This window comes from Chrysemys picta, chromosome 2, assembly GCF_011386835.1.
Source record: "Chrysemys picta bellii isolate R12L10 chromosome 2, ASM1138683v2, whole genome shotgun sequence".
In the NCBI taxonomy this organism is placed as follows: domain Eukaryota; kingdom Metazoa; phylum Chordata; order Testudines; family Emydidae; genus Chrysemys; species Chrysemys picta.
Genome location: NC_088792.1, coordinates 178,743,846 through 178,762,273, shown reverse-complemented (window position 1 = coordinate 178,762,273; position 18,428 = coordinate 178,743,846).

Here is an 18,428-nt window from a genome sequence, read left to right as displayed (position 1 = left end):
GGTGTGAACAGTAGTTCCACACATATCAGTGCACACTTATTTATTGCATAGATAGCAATCTGTCTTGGTTAAATCTGTCCAGATAAGTTGGAAAAAAGGTTTTAGTTTCAAATAGAGATTTTTTTCTGGAAGGAGAAGAGGGGAAACAGAAGTGTTGTCACTGGCAGGCATAATAAGATGAAAGGCTAGAAATACTGACCACCTGATCATATTGATAAATATTTACAGTGGTATAGAAACAGCGAGATTTCTTTGAAAAATAGTGTTTCCATTTCACTGATCTATAGAACAAAAATGGGGATAGTGCAGGATGGAGCACATTAGATATGATCCAATCTATGCCATGTAAATGTTCATCATTTGCCAGTTACAGACAAGCAAATGGGTAGAACCTCTGGCAACAAGGTGGTGGGAATCTTCCCACTGTGGTTCTAACCATGTTGATTTCACATTGGAAGACAGAGATTTAAAACCATCAAATGGCCTCATTTCGAGTGACCAGCAGTAGATAATCAGTACTTGAAGACTGTCCAGTTCAGAAGCAGTGAACTGTCCCAAACACCACACAGTACCACCAGAGTGATATGGTTTAGATTAGAATACTAGAGCAGGAGCACTTATTAGCGGAGCAACTCACAGATTTCAAACATCCAACTGTCTTACAACAGGAACTAGACCTACATGTTTGAATTTCCCCTTTTCACTTAGTTGTTTGTAAATAATTAAGGAGATTAACATCTGAATGATTTTTAGCAGGGCACGGGCTTGACATCTTGGTGGAGTTCACACATAAAATAGAAAGCTGTCTGTTATGGGATTTAGATATGCCAATAACTTGCTTTCCTTTGGAGCTTCAGCACAACGAGCTGATAGCAAAGGCTAAGTGTCACACTGCCAGGATCAGCAAGATCGCCCATACAATTATGTAGGTGGAGAAAATGTCTTCTGTTCTTAAGATCTATAAAGTACTCATACTGTACTCTTGGAAATACCTATAGATCTCTTCCTACCTACATTTTGATGGAAAAGTAAGGAAAAAAGGTGACATCTCTCTCTTTGGACCCAGCATTTACATATAGGTTCCAAAAAACTGCTTGGAGCTACAACCTGAATTATCCCTATCAATGCTTGGTGTTTGAATGTGGGAAAGGAAGATCTGCCATGGGAAGAAGTGCTATTGTTGTGGCCATTTGGACATGGTGCTGTGTAGCGAGGCATTTTAATCAGTGTTTTACTGATGAATAGCTACAGTATACAAATTTTGATAAATATATAGACCTATTAAAAATGGCTTGTAATATTTTAAAGCTCTCTAATAGGAATCCTAGATGACCTTGTAAATAGTAGCTAGCATATCAATATATGACCATCAGGGCTGGTGCAAGGAAGTTTCGTGCCCTAGGTGAAACTTCCACCTTGCGCCCCCCCCCTCCCCAGCCCTGCGGCAGCTCCCCCCTCCCCCCTCCACCCTGAGCCCCCTCCCCCCCCCGCAGCAGCTCCCCACCCCAGCTCATCTCTGCTCCGCCTCCTCCGCGAGCATGCCACCCCCGCTCTAATTCTCCTCCCCTCCCAGGCTTGCGGCGCCAAACAGCTGATTTGGCGCTGCAAGCCTGGGAGGCGGGAGAAGTGGAGCAGCGACGGCGCACTCGGGGAGGGGGCGTGGCAAAGGTGAGCTGGGGTGGGGAGCCCTGTGGCAGCTCCCCCCCCAAGGCACCCCCGTGGCAGCTCCCCACCTCCCCTGGCCCAGTGAGTCGTGCGGCAGCTCCCCACCCCAGCTCACCTCTGCTCCGCCTTCTCCCCAGCATGCCGCCCCACTCTAATTCTCCTCCCCTCCCAGGCTTGCGGTGCCAAACAGCTCATTAGCGCTGCAAGCCTGGGAGGCGGGAGAAGTGGAGCAGCGACTGCACGCTCAGGGAGGGGGCGTAGGAACAATGTAAAAAAAAATTGGGGGCACCGCTTTTTGGTGCCCCCAAAGCTTGGCGCCCTAGGCAACTGCCTAGTTTGCCTAAATGGTAGCACTGGCCTTGATGATCATTTTTCAGTTTAAATAAGACCCAGGACAGTTTCTGACAGCTTCTTGTCCTTAGACATGCCCATGTAGTTTTCATGGGGATGAAAGACCTGTTGGGCATGATCTTCAACTGGAGTAAATCAGTAGAAAGTCAATGGAACGGTGCCAATTTACACCAGCTGAGGATCTAGCCTTGTTACTCAATATCCTGGCAAAAACCCAGCATGAGTAATTGCATTCTGCCAAATTCCCCTGCTAGTTTCAACTGCAGGAAGTACTCTTCACTTCCCCTTTGCGGAGCTGTGTTGCTAAATCAGAGTGGCTGCCATATTCCACAGAGAGTAAAGTCTGCATAGGTGAAATCCCTGTTGTACACACATCATACACAATGTTGTAGAAATACCAAAGGAAAAGCAAGTGGACTGGACCCTTGGGTTGGCAGGATTAATGGATGGCAGAATTGGGCCACACCTTAAACTGACACTGCCTTACTAATTGGAATGTCTCTTCCAGTTACCCTAAGGATAAATTTGTATGCCTTTTTAGGATTCAAAAATCTAAATGAAATCAGATTCAAGCCATCTGGATGTGATTGGGGAGCTTTGTTCTTAAGATAAGCAGAATACTTTCTGTTCCTTCTCAAGACAATTGCATCATCTTCAACTCAATAAAATTCAGACCTCACACCGAGAGAAGTCTGACCCTTCACCTGCGTAAGGCTCAGCGAGATGGGCTTGTGTAGCTTTCCCCGGGGCTTTTCACTGAGGTCATACACAGTAGCCGCAAGTATTTCCCAGTTTGCCAAACCCAATAGAAGATTACTAGAGTTGGACAAAAAAACAAAACAAAACAAAAAAAACCCAAACCTGTAATTCTACAGAAGCTTGCTAGGGGAGCAAGGTTACAAACAGAGTTGTATTTGAATCATGCAACCATGACACTTTGTATTGAAAGAAATCAGGTCCAGAGCATGGGGGCAGATTATCACTTCTGCTCCTCTCCCTTTCCACTGTTCCAGTGGTGCAAAAGGAGTAGCGACTCATCTTCTGGAGTGGGGGAGTTCCCAGGGGACATGGAATCAGCTTCTATGCCCCACCTCCCTGAAACTCTTATGCAAGAGGCATACCAGGGGCAAGGAGGGGCATGTTATGGTGAGGGACAGACAGGAAGGGACAGTGGCCTGAACATAATGCCTTCCTTAGCTGGCAGTTGGTCATTTAGGGATCACTGCCAGCTGGCACAGATTGGATCAGCCCTGAGACTGCTCTAATCTGACCTAAGGAGCCTTAACTGGCTCTTTGGTAGTGTAAATTGAATCCAGCAGGAAATTTAGACCATAATTTACATAAGGAAATTAACATTTGAAAAATCATGATTTATGACAAAGATAAAAAATCTATGAACTAGTTGCTTTCTTATTCAGTGGAGCAGCTGATTCAACAACCTGTGTGGCAGTGTTCACTGATGCATATGAGTGGAAGATTCAGTGCTGAATACGTACTTTAAAACATAGCACAGCATAATAACAAGAAGGCAGTAGAGCAGTGCAAAACTATCCTGAGTTGTCCTGCACAAATAAAACATTATATTATTACTAGCATTTTTTTTAAAACTTGTGCACTTGATCAATGGTAACATTTTGTCATTTCTTCACACGGAACAAACTTCCTTGTATGAAGAATTTGAAATGTAACCAAATGTCAAAAATGTTGATAATAGTGCCCAGGCTGAGCTTCCATGCTGGGACAGCAACATTTCGGGGGGGAAACGGTCATTAAGAAAGTAAATTTAAGGCAGTTCAAGTCGGTGTAACATACAAGTCCAGGGGGCCTAGAGACATGTCCTTCTAGTCTCACCTCCTAGACCAACCTCTGTTTCTATCTATCTTCTGTAACACCACCTACTTTCCTGTAAAATAAATCCAACCTGGGACACGAGGGCATAAAATGTTTGTATATATTTATATTATAGGATGCAGGTGATCTTTTATTGTGTGATTTAGATGTTTGTTTACCTAGATTATGTAAGTATGTCAAGTTTTCTGGAATTCATTTAAATTTCTAATGAGCAAACATAGCAGGATAGCAAAACATAGGGCTCTCTTTTTTTGCTATAGACCTTACTCCTTGCTCTAGCAAAACTCCCATTGCAATAGGACTTTAGCCAGTGAATGAGTAAGGATTGCAGTGTCCTTAGATATTGAAAATTTAATATATTTCAATGTTCCAAATAAATATGCCTTAATACTCTTTCTAAAATGGGGATATTAATACTGCTTATAACACTTCCTTTCTCCTGCCCTTTCTTTGTCCTGTCTATTTAGGTTGTATGCTCTTGTGGGCAGGGATTTTCTCTTACTCTTGCTGGTAAAGTGCCCAGCATAACACAAACAATAAATAACAATAATAAGTTAAACCAGTACTTCCCTTTGGGTGAACTGATTCCCACTCCCCATAAAAGTGGCTACTTTTTTTAAAAAATGTGTTTTATTATGATGAGAGTTCTACACACTTTATTGACATTTTTAGCTTTCTGTTATGTTGACTGTGTTTCATTAGAATGCAATTATTTTATTGCAATGAATTAGTCACTGTTAAAAGAAAAGGACATAAAGCAAGCAACACTTCCCCATCCAGGGTGATTTTCAGGTCAGATGACTGTGCCACCCCAAAGGGGAATGTCTTCTCAACAAATCTATAACATTTGTGTTGCTATATTAGGAAATCAGGTTTCCAGAGAAACTGATGGGCACTACCAATTAATTCTGTAAACTTTGTTGCAGAGAACAAGAGGTCATGTGACTGGTTTGGCTTTCACCCAACCCCAGCATTCCAGTCCAAATGCATTAGAAACACATGCATTAAACATGTCCTGGAGACACTGAAGAGAAAGATTTCAGAGTGGTAGCCTTGTTAATCTGTATCAGCAAAAACAAGGAGGAGTCCTTGTGGCACCTTAGAGACTAACAAATTTATTTGGTCATAAGCTTTTGTGGGGTATAACCCACTTCATCAGATGCATGGAGTGAAAAATACAGTAAGCAGAATATATATTATAGCACATGAAAAGATGGGAGTTGCCTTACCAAGTGGGGGGTCAGTGCTAACGAGCCAATTCAATTAAGGTGGAAGTGGCCTATTCTCAACAGTTGACAAGAAGAGGTCAGGGGGTCAGAGGGTGGGGAACAGGGGGGTTGAATGGGGGCAGGGGTGCCCGGGGGCAGTCAGGAATGGAGGGGGGTTGGATGGGGTGGCGGGGGGCAGTCAGGGTACAGGGAGAAGGGGTGGTTGGATGGGGCAGGGGTCCCGGGGAGGGGGGGGGTGTCGGGAATGGAAGGAGGTGTTGGATGGGGTGGCAGGGGGCGGTCAGGGGCAGGGGTTCCAGAGGCGGTCAGGGGATAGGGAGCGGGGGGGTCGGATGGGGCAGGGGTCCGGGGGTAGGGGGCCGTCAGGGAACAGGGGGGGTTGGATGGGGCAGGAATCCCCGGGGAGGATAGGGAGTGGGGGCCGGGCCACAACAATTTATACAATTTCCGAAACCCAAAGCGGCCCTCAGGCCAAAAAGTTTGCCCGCCCCTGGGTTAGGTCCTATGATGGTGTTCTGCATCTGATGAAGTGGGTTTTAGCCCATGAAAGCTTATGCCCAAATACATTTTACACTCAGTACAGGTTTACATCACCATATAATGTGCAAAGGGGCAAGTCAGTAGGGAAACAGCCTAAGTAGAAGTATTTTCAAGGTTTTGTCTACACACAAATTCGTGCTGAAATAACTAATTTAGTTTTAATTCACATGTTTTGTAATTTCAGTACAAATCTGCATAGACACTCTTATTCCAAAGTAAAGTTGTCCTATTTCAGTTTTATGTCTGTAATCAATTTAAGCTAAATCAAAATAGGACACTTTCATTCTGGAATAAGAATGACTATTCTATTTTATACAAGTTCTTATACTATCTTGATAACTGAGGTACATTAAGTAAGATGAGTGGCTTCTATCATGTTGTCTCTCTCATCCACATGCAGTCTTCCACTGAAATAACCCAAGCATGAATTAAAACCAATTTAGTTATTTTTGTGCAAGTTTGTGTGTAGATCACCTCCAAACTCTATATACTTTGTTATAGTCCTACACAAACAGTAAGTGGCCTTACAGATTGCATTTTCAGCAAAGATATTGCAGGGTTTTTCCAAAAAAATTGCAGAATAAGAGTTTATGTGTATTGAGCTTCCATGCTGAAACATTTTAGGAAAACACAACATTTCAGGAAAAAACAGTGATTAAGAAAATAAATGTAAGGCAGTCTAAGTTGATGTAAAATACAAGTTTGGGGGGGGGGGGGCAGAGATGGTGTCCTGCTAGTCTCACCTAGGCCAACCTCTGTTTCTATCTGTCTTCTGCAACACCATTACTTTCCTGTGGAATAAATCCAACCTGGGATCTACATGTCTGTATATTTAGAAGATTCATCCATAGGTGTGACAGGATGAGGGGGCTGGTAACAGCATCTAGAATATTTCCCTTATAGGTTATTAGGTCAAATCCAAACTGGACTGGCACAGAATCAGATTGGTAACCATCTAATAGCACTTTGGGGCCTGTGTGAAATGGGCTGGTGGCCTCAGGCCAGTACAGAAATTCACAGTTTATTTCCTACGTACAATATGGTTGTTAAAAGAACAGGAGTACTTGTGGCACCTTAGAGACTAACAAATTTATTTGAGCATAAACTTTCGTGGGCTACAGCCCACTTCTTCGGATGCATAGAATGGAACATATATTGAGGAGATATATATACACATACAGAGAGCATGAAAAGGTGGGAGTTGTCTTACGAACTCTGAGAGGCCAATTAAGTAAGAGAAAACAAACTTTTGAAGTGATAATCAAGATAGCCCAGTACAGACAGTTTGATAAGAAGTGTGAGAATACTTACAAGGGGAGATAGATTCAATGTTTGTAATGGCTCAGCCATTCCCAGTCCCTATTCAAGCCTAAGTTGATTGTATCTAGTTTGCATATCAATTCCAGCTCAGCAGTTTCTTGTGGAGTCTTTTTGAAGCTTTCCTGTTGCAAAATTGCCACCCACAGATCTGTCATTGAATGACCAGACACTTTAACCGTGACTTGTCCATGACTTTTACTAAAAATACCCATGTCCTAAATCTTAACCTTAGCCATCAGTTACCATTTAGTCATGGGTATTTTTAATAAAAGTCATGGACAGGTCACGGGCAATAAACAAAAATTCACGGCTGTGACCTGTCCATGACTTGTACTATAAATACCCCTGACTAAATCTTAGCTGGGGGGAGGGGAGGGGAGGGGAGGGGGGGGGGGGAAGTCATGGAATCCGTGACTTCCGCGACCTCCTTGACAGACATGGAGCCCTAGTTATGACAACAGTAATTTACATACAATATAGATAGTAGCTTCCATTTGAGTGATACCAAAGTGTATTCTACCCGAGATGGAGCTGTTTCTTACCGTGTTGTTCTGTAAGCAGATTTTGATTTCAAAGCATATGAGAATTTATTGCAGCAGTAGAGTATTTTTTTTTCAACCCAGCTAATCCATAAATTACCAATTATTGCGGATATTGGATGGACATGAAGGATACAGACAACAGTTTTTGTGAAATTTTCAGTGAACAATGTACAGTAATCCTGAAACCAGAGTGCAATAGTAATGCCCATTCATACACAGAATATGACCTTTGAAATCAGTTTCTTTTCTTTATTATCAGTAATAAATGTGATGCACATTTCCCTTGAGAAATCTGCCTACATTGTCTAATTGATTGTATCACCTGGACATCTTATTTATAAATGGAATGCAGGAAATATTATTTATATGCCACATTTTATTATGGCAAAATGAAATGACCTGTTGTATTTTATGTTTTGGTCACACATCAGTTTAGTCTGGAATAAGATGATCAGTTTGAAAATGAGATTTAGGCTTAAATTTGCCTTGGAATGTCACTTCTGTAGTAAACAAAAAGGACGACTCATTGCTCTCTGTCTCTATTTCAAACACACGCACACACGCACACACGCACACACACACACAAATATTCAGCTGGTGTAAATTGAAATGTACTAATTTATACCAGCTGAGGATCTGACCCCCCAGAGTCTTAGAAGGTAGAAGGTATTGAGTATTATCAATGTGTTGATTTATCAACTAGGAGAAATTTTGTTTTTATAGACGGCCTCGCCAGCATAAATGTCTCTGGCCTTCCTATCTGTCAATTGAATTGAGCTGTAATGATACATTCTGCACTCCCAAGAATTGAGGCAGTTTTTACCTTCCAGTTTGTTTTCCCTGTTCGTTTGTTTGGGTTGTTTTACCTTTTATCTTTTGAAGATGCATTTCTGGTTCAGTGATCCCAAAAAGGTAAGAGGAATTAGTACTGCTGAAAGAAATTTGCTACCGAATTGTCCTTGTGTTGTTTGTACCTTGTTATTGCTTCAGTTCATTAAAACTAAGAGATGGACAGCTGGAAGAGAGATAGATTAGCTGGCAGAGGCCGTTCAGGGCTGGGCAGTGGTCAGTTTTCTTTAGGGGACAGAACTGTCTTCTTTTTAAAATAACATGATGAAAAATGTCAGAGCGGAAAATAAGAGGATAGGCAACTATCTATTCCAAATTCTCCAGGGAAAGAGCTGTAGTTGCATCAGGTTCTAATCATATTAAGTGCCTCATCTCACATTCCTACAAGTACATGGAGATGATGTGCATAAAACCTCTTGATTACTTTTCCAGTTCTTCAACTTAGGTTGATTTATTCTTTCATGTGCTCCACCAAATACTTAGTATTTCCTTTAAGGAGCAGCAAGGTCCCGCCGACTCCGGTACTCCACCAGAACGAGAAGCATAAGGTAAGTCGATGGGAGAGTTTCTCCCATCGACCCAGTGCAGTGTAGACACCGCAATAAGTTGACCTAAGGTACGTCAACTCCAGCTAGGTTATTCATGTAGCCGGAGTTGTGTAATTTAGGTCAACTTAGCCCCGTAGTGTAGACCTGCCCTCAGACTTTAAGGCCAGAAGGGACCATCATGATCAGCTAGTCAGACCTCCTGCACATTGCAGGTCACAGAATCTACCCACCCATTCCTGCAATATGCCCAGAATCTCTGACTGAATTACTGAAGTCCTGAAATCTTCATTTAAAGACTTCCAGTTATAGAGAATCCACCATTTACTCCAATTCAAACCAGCAAGTGATCTGTGCCCCCACCCTGCAGAGGAAGGTGAAAACCCCCTTGGTGTCTGACTCTGCCAATCTGACCTGGGGGAAAATTCCTTAATATGGTAATCAGTTAGACCTTGAGATGCAGGTGAGACCCACCAGCCAGACACGTGGGAAATAATTCTCTGCAGTAACTGAGAGCCTTCCCCATCTAGTGTTCCATTTCCGGCCTTTTGTTAGAGATGAGACATCTCACAGTGCACTATGCACTGACAGAGAGTCAGCAATGTGGATACCAGATGAAAGGGTCTACTTCACTGGCTCTCTAATGAATTCAGACGAGAAGAAAGCAAACCCCTGAAGGATAGTGGTAGCTACTATCAAATATTCTCTCTCTAAAAGATGGAAGCAGTTAACAAGGGGGAACCACAGCTTATTGAGAAAAAAGGGGGATTTTGGGAGGAAGAGGGAGAATCTTAGGCTGGGCCGAGTCCTGATTTTAGGTCCTCACAATTCTCAAAGACTCATTATTGGGTGAAACTCAAAAGTGTTGTAGACCCGTATTAAACTGAACTGCCTCTGTCTCTCTGATTTACTTTTAAGCAAAATTTCTCAAGAAGACCCAAAATAGGAATAGAACAGAATATTGAGAGTCTCCCACTGTCATGTACTGAGTGGCAGTTTTTGCTCTAGCACTTTTCTTAAGCTATTCTACCACTGCACTGTCAAATTGCCCTTTTTCTCTGATATATGTTGATATTTCTATAGCCATCGGCTCAAGGTCCAGAACATGAATTCCTAGTTTGACAAAGAGCAGATTGGAAATGCCCGTCAAACTTCACATCGTTGCAAAGGGTGTCTTGCAGCAGCTCTGCATGCTAACTGCACCAAATAACCTGGCTAATTGCCCCAAAGGTATTTCTGTCCTATCTACTATTTGAACGGTATATTTGCCAGTTATGCTAATTTGAACAAAATTATTTTATGAGCAGAGCAAATCCATTGAGAAAAAGAATGGCATATAGGCTCTTATTTTAAAAAAGCAGAATACAGATAATATAACATTTAAAAATAGCTACTTCTGAGGAAGAACAGAAGATGCATTTAGTTACCACAGAATTGCAAAATCTTAGGGACCTTGAATATCAAGTTCTTTACTTGTAACTCATTTGTGCTGGAAACTTAGTTAACAAGTCAGAGAATGCAGTCAGAATAATCTAGAGCTATAAAAGAAGCTGATGCTGACACAAAAAATAAAATACATCTATTTTTATGTCCATTCCTGATAAGGGTAGATTTTTTTGCAAGCCATGTGGAAACTGAAGGATATTTTAAAATATAAAATGAAAAAAATTCAGATCTCTCTGGACTTGGCCAGGACACCTCATTCACATTGGAAAAAAAATGTTTAAACCTTAGTCAGCATTTACTTTGTCAGGAATTAAGACTTCATGACCATAATCTTCCCCCCACATCAGTTTCTTTTTTCCTAGCAGTTCTATTCTGGCCATCATAACTACTTGCATTTGAGGAGATTTGAGAACTGTATGAAAGCCTCCAGAAGTTTCACTTCATCAAGATTTGCACTCAAAGATTTTGTATTCATCGCTATGAGTTTTCCCTTTCGGAACCCAAAATGACAGAGTGAAACTCAGTTCCTGTTGGTTTTGTGAAATATCCACACAAAACCACAGATTTTATATGAATTCAATAAGACACGCATCACTCACTTTCCATTCAAGCTATTTTGAGTTGGGGTTTATAATGAAATACGCAGCCAGGATAGTGGTTATGTGTAGTTGCAGTTTTCACGGAGAACATTTCACTTGCCTGTGTGTGGAAACTCACTCCTCCCAAATTGCTCAGAAAGCTAGTCTTGTAGATTTCTTAGATTCGGAGCTGAATGGAAGCATTAGGAACATATTAAAATGGTTAAACTCATGAGACATAAAGGTGTCCCTTTGATAAACAAGTCAGGTGAATGCAGAAATATTAAAATTGCGGAAATCATGGCTTTGGTCAAATAAATAATAGCATGGCCTATATATAGGCCAGTAATTACAAAGAGTGAAACAACTTATTGGCATAGTGCAGTTCTCTGAGATCTTAAAATAGAAGAGTTTTGTATCTCCAACTCTCTCTGTGGCATTATAGAGCCCCCAATTAAGCATGCTCAAGTCCATTCCTATTCACCAAAGCACTTAAGCAAGTTTACATTTAAGGACATGTGTAAATGCCATCAAAGTCAATGGGACAATTTACAATACATAAAGTTAAGCAGGTGTGTAAATCACTGCAGGATTCTGTACTTTCTGGTTTCAGCTAGAAGTGAAAGTGAAATATCTTAAGGATGGTTATTCATCTAGTATTTTCAGTTGGGTTAGAACCAAGATATAATCAGAATCTTGTAAGACTTTCTGTTCCCATGAGATTTCCAGACTGATTTCTAGGCCAAGGAAGTTCATGTTTGGTAGATTTCAAATAAGGCTCTGAGCTTTTGGGTACTTATCAGAGCTGACCAGTCAAACCTTATGAGGTTTATCATCGGCTATGTAGTTTGTAGTTTAAACTAAAAAAATGAACTACCTCCACCTTCACTGCTGTTCTTTGCTTCAACATCTTTGTGGTTAACTCTCCAAAAGAAAGGAAACCTAATCCAAAGAGCGCTACTAGAAGTAGAACCATGTAGTACTAGGCTGCACGATCATATCAGCTGCGTTCCCATCGCACAAGATAAGCAAGATTGGACCTAGATAGCAATTGGGTGAATGGCCTTGTTGACAATTCAGCAGGTGGCATTCTTTCCTCTGAGGATTTATCTACACACAAAAGTTGTACCCCTTTAATTATACCCATATCATTAAACTATACTGGTATAAGTCACTTGTATACTAATATAACTGCATTCACTGTAGGGGTTGTTTTGTATTGTATACCAGAGTGATATAACAATTTTAGTTAGGGGTGTGATTTTTTTTAACCAAATTGTTATACCACTCTGTAGTGCTGGCTTTAATCTCAGGGTAAATCAATGGGATGTAGGCTCCTAAGTCATGTAGGTGTTTTTGAAAATTTTACCCCTGCGCTTAAGAGGTCTTGGGACACGTTTCACAAGAACCGAACTTTTAGCAATTGTGTCCTGGTTCGGTTCCAGTCTGGATAATTCCTTTCTCTCTCCCTATGAGAGTTTCAATTGGATAGTATTCTTGTCTTCCTATCAGAAATGACTATACCACTATACACACTGTGACTTGTTAAAAAAAAAACTGCATTGTGATATGAAATTGTTTCCAGTGACTTAAATCAATGTAAAACCTGATGAAATTACTAGTAATTATTTCTTTAAAATGTTCTACATGTAAAAAAATGCTAGATATAAAATAATGAAGCAAAGATGCATCCGTATCTTCCCCAGATGACATGAATACAGGCAATTCACAGGAACAGGTAGATGCTAAGGGAACAGCAGGAAATATCCATAGCTCTTTTTAAGTATGTTCTGTTTAATTTTTTGGAAGGATGGTGGTGGTGAATATTTGTCTAGTGTCCACATCTATATAATATTTATATTTTAAGTCCCATCCAGAGCTTCAGGCATATCAGCAAACCATAAATTGCCTCCAAAATCCATGCTCTTGCCCTACGTTTCTAAGCTAGGAGCAAGGAAATATGCTTGGGCTACAACATAGGCAGTTGTATCTGACTCTCACCCTCCCACATCCACTCCTGCCTTTCCAGATGTCTTCTTAATCCTAAAACACACCACACTGCTCCATGGTGCACTTCAGCCACACATGATAAACTATAGCATACCACTAGCTTCTTCAAATCCGTGTAGCCTCCCTGATTTCCTAAGTGGATTGCACTCCCCAACATCTCTATGTACCATCACATGCTTTCTCTTTTCCTTCCCTTGCAGACTCTGAACTTTTCTGGCTCTTCACAGATCTCTAATTTCTCTACCTCCCCACTTTTATCCTCTCTCCCTTACCGAATTACCATGGTTTCTAGCCCCATTTGTGTAGATTTAAGAAGCTTGGTCAGTTGGCTCACCTAGCCAAGCTCTAGGGTATTTATCCACACCCATCTCCTGACCCTTTTGATGTTCTTCCATCACTTATTCCTGAGGTTCAGGAGGCCAGGTGACAATCACTGTGGTGCTTGGTTGAAAAACTGCTTTTCTGCTTCTTGAACAGCCACATACACAACCATTTTTCATTGATGTCTGTTGCCACCCTCTCACCTCCTAAGCAGCTACCAGAGATAGAGCAGTCCAAACAGATTGACAGAATCCTTCATTCCACAGCTGGACTTCCTGTGTCCCGGAAAGTACCACAGTGCTGAAACCCAAATTTGGACCCTGGTGGGCCTTAGGGCAGTATCTCTATCAAATAAGCCACTCACTAAGCGAGCAGGAAGTATGCTAAGCTTGTCTCAGCTGGGGGTTACTCTTTGCATATTTTACACAGAGGTGTGTAAATAGTTCTTGGGATTAAGAGAAAAATCAACAAAAGCTACTAGCCTCTGTTTGCATGCATTTGTATGCAAGGGCCACTATAAAAACCCCGATTGCCATTTTCCTTGTTCTCACATACAGCGAAGGGTCAAGAGAAGTTTACTAGCAGTCGCTTGCTTTCTCTCAAATTTCTCACCCAGTTGAAGAAAATAATGGCATTTAAACAGATCAGAAATAATAGTAAACAAGCATTTCAGATATGATTGTTTCTGAACATTAAAACTGCTGGGAGAAAATACTTTTCTCTACAAGAAGCATTTTGTTGTGGCAATAAGGTAGTACCGCATTCTGTCAAGCATTCGTGAAAAAAAAATCAATTGAAATAAAAATGGTTCCATCTCAGACCTTTTTCCCATGTTCCCTCAAATCTCTAACTTCAGCATGTATCCTAAGGGTATGTCTAGTCTGTTTCTCACGAGAGCTCACCCAGCTCAAAAATGTCCTAGCAAATCACCTATTATGGAGTATTTCCAGCCGCACACCATGACTAACTCAATTTAAAGACGTGAGATCACTCTGAAGAGCCTATAGCACTGATCTCTGTCAACTCCAGCTTCCTCATCAGTTACTCATAGTGACATTAGTGTGATCTTGACTAAGGTTGAAACTAAAAGAGACAAAGATAGCTGAAAGTGCTTCTTTCAAGGCTCTCCATACTAAGTGGCACAACTTTCTGAATGAAATGACATGTGGCGTGAATTCATCATCATTCTGGAAAATTAGAGTAGGTCCTGAGAGAGATGATTTGGAATGAGATCTTGACAAACATTCAGATATTATTAAAACAATAGGTTCATTCTTTAGGTGATATTTCTGTATTCTTCCTATTTACATTAGCAGTAATATTACGTTTTCTTTATTTTCTCAACCACCTTATTTTTTGGAATTCTTTCTTTTCATGGTTTCTTTGTATAAGTTTTAACAGAGTCAGCTAATTAAAGCCATGTTTCATCAAGATTCTTAAGCACAAGCCTAACTTTAAGCACACAAATAGTCCCATTGATTTAAGGCCCCGATTCAGCAAAATACTTATCACCTAACCATACAAACCTTTTGCATGTGAGGTAATCAGTCCCATTGAAACCAATGGGATTACCCATGTAAGTAAGGACTACAACCGCTGTCACAGCTTGCAGAAATGAGCCCTGCATAGGGACTTAGCTTTACTTGTTTAAATCCCATTAGCATTCCTGGGAGTCACATTGTCTAAACAATCTGCAGCTCTGTGATCATGCTAACGCTGTCGTCCAGAGTTTACAATAAGATCTAGTGAAAGGTTGACAAATTATCTATCCATGTATTTTTCAGCGCTCTTGTTAATAAGTCTGGCTACTTCTTGGTTTGCAGATCTTGGGAGCAGTAAGGCTCTTTGGGGAAACTTACCCACCTACTATGTGTTTCTGAATTGTATGTATCCAAAAAAAAAAAAAAAAAAAGGAAGCATTTACAAAGCATCCAACTTGTAGGTATTGGAAGAAAATAAATCCTATGGAGTCTCCAGTAGAGAATAAAGTTGATGGTTCCCAGCTGGAATCCCAAGGGAGGGCAGACAATGGTACTTCTACCTGCCCTCCTTTGGGCATTACAGGCTTGGCTGGTACCTGCGAGAGTGTGTCTGTTCCACTGCATAGTCACTGACTCTACCTAGCTTCCCGACATTGACAAAACCACCAAACACCACTATGTATAGCAGCATCCACTCTCCTCTTGTTTTTAAGAGGTACTGAAAAATTTAAAAAACCAAAAGTGCTAATAATTAAACAATTGCTTAACTAAACTGTACAGGTTGAGAGACTGTTGTTACGAGACTGCTCTAGGTCTGCATGTATGTAAATAGTTAATAGAGAAGGTGCCAGTAGATGACACTGCAGAATATGTAGCATATTTCCTGTGGTTTGTAAGACCAATAAATCTTATTATTGTGGACTGCAGTTGACTTCCTTTATGCAGCTCTTTACTTCAAGTCTTCATGCAATTATTGAAAGCTGTAACTAAATAAATATTAAAGGCCAGACTCTTGGCCTCAGTACAGCCACTTTGCACTGCTCTAGTGGTGCAAAAGGCTCATAAAGCTGCCTTACACGGATATTGAGCAATTTCACTTTGATTATTAAATTATTCTAGTTACCACTTCTTAGCTCCAAATATGTGCTTAGAATCATAAAAGTTGCAAAATGCAGACAGACCCTGCCCAAGAGAGCTTACAGCCAAAAGGCAGAAACAGAGGAGGGAATAACTAGGATATTGTTTAATGTATTCATTTATTTTATGAAGCTTGCATTATTACATTATTGTCTCAATTCCTGCAGGCAACATGGAAGTGACTTACTATGCTTTTGCTTCTAACCAGATTCCCTTTTTTATTCTCATAAATTAGCACAATGTTGTTGTATCTGAGTTCACAATACTACAAGGGGCTGTTTAATTTTTTTAAAGACTGTTATTTGTTGTAAAGTTAAAGAATCTTGAAAACATTTCTATTCGTATTAGATTCAGGGCCTAAACTAAACCGTCCCTTTAATTCTTTGTATCCTCTGTGGCTTCCAGCTGTTACTTTCATGTTGCTCAGCGCGGCTTTTGCACTTTGAAATGGGTGCTACTGGAATTCTATAAGCTTTTCCTCTTCAGTTTGTTAATTAAATACTCTGATCCTGCAAGTTGTGCCACATTGATAGACCCCTGGTGCGCGCTCTCTCTCTCCCTGGCCCATGGAGGAGAGCTGCTGTCCCATGCAGTGCCCCTGGAAAGGAGAATGGGCTGCTGGGGCCCTGTGCTGGGTCTGGGGAACCTGGCCTGTGTAGACCACCATTGATGTCAATGGGGCTCTGTGTGGATGCAGCCAGCGTAACAAGCAGGTGCTTGGGGCGGCCAAGGGAGAGGGGCGGCACCTGCGGCAATTCGGGGGCGGCAGGTCCCTCACTCCCTCTAGGAGCGAAGGACCTGCCGCTGAACTGCCGCCGCCGATCGCGGCTTTTTTTTTGCTTGGGGCGGCAAAAGTGCTGGAGCCAGCCCTGGATGCAGCGTTTCACCTGTGCGGCACATTGCAGGATCAGGACCTTAGGCGCTAATCCTGCAAACAGCTGTGTATGTGCTTAGCTTTCCCCTTGCGAGTGGAAGTGAAGTCAAAGGGACTAAGCAGATGTATAATTAGTTTAATTCTCCAACACGGTTTCTTTTCTATGCACCTTAGTTGCCTGTCTCCTTGGATATCATCAACGGTGATCACTGGCTGTGGCAGAGGAGCCAGATGGGGGATTTCTTTTGAAGTCTCTGAAGTCACAGTAAGTCTGTCTCTCAGAAATAGCACGAGTTGGCAGGTCTGTCCTCATGTTAAAGATTTGGTAAAGAAGTCATCTTTTCACTTCTACTGGGGGGGGGGGAGGGGGAGCTAAAAATGTTTGAAGTAGTTCCAAGTACATTTTTTCTGTTCTTTTTCTGATGTTGTTTACTCATGACTTTTTCCCCCTTTACTATAGTTCTGTCCATTTAATGACAGCACAACCACTGTTGTACATGTACTAGCTGCCCGTTCACATCTTTACATGGAACAGACCTGTGAAAAGAATACATTTTGCACATATTAAAACCAAAATGCAATGGAATCCTTGCAGACAAATACCTGATCAAGGAAGGACCCTGGTAAGAGAAATGCAGTAGAAATGGGGCATATGAAGAAATGCCCTTAAGACTTTATCCAAAAACCATTGAAGTTCATGAGATTTTTTGATTGACTTCAGTGGATTTTGGGTTATGCTCTATATCTGATTAATGAACTGATTTTCTAGAAATTGTGATCCGACGGTATAGTGACAGGACTGGTGTAAGTAGATAGATTTTAGACACCAATAGATAGATAGACATGGAATTTAAATATATACCGGAATGAAACTCCTTTAAATGACTGTCCAATGGAAAAAAAACACCCATTATAGAAGTGCCCTTTTTTTTTGGTAATACTTTTCTGCATTTAATAGATGTAGCTTTCAGCTGTTCATAATGAGCCTCAAGATTATCTTAGTGTGATAATGTGTCCAGAAGTATTAAGGGGCTAGGGGAAAATCCTCATTTTTTTTCTATGAAATTTTCAAAACTGCATGTTATCTTTTTAATCTTTTTGCTGCTATCTATAGTTTGTTAGAATGTGAAGCCTTTATTTAGGGCCTTTCCATAATTCAGCAACCATGTTTAATAACCATTGTCGTGCACCAGAACAATGCCAAACAACTCTCTCTCAACACTGGTGAGTAACACAATTTTATCATTGTTTCCCCTGTCCAATACAATCAAAGATTTTGAACCACAATAACCAAAACTATGCTATGGAGTACTAATTGCGTTATAAATGACTAGTGATAGACTTATTTATCTTAACAAAGAGAAGGTTAATGGGTGACTTGATATCTGTAAGTACCTACATGGAGAACAAATATTTGAGAATGGGCTTTTCAGTCTAGCAGAGAACGGTATAACATGATCCAATGGCTGGAAGTTGAAGGTAGACTAATTCAGACAATTTACCCAGGGTTGTGGTGGATTCTCCAATGCTGACAATTTTTAAATCAAGATTGGGAGCTTTTCTAAGAGATCTGCTTTGGGAATTATTGTGGAGAAGTTCTGTGCCCTGTGCTCTACAGGAGGTCAGACTAGATGATCACAATGCTCCTTTCTGGCCTTCTTGTAATCTATGAATCTCTGATTATAGTGA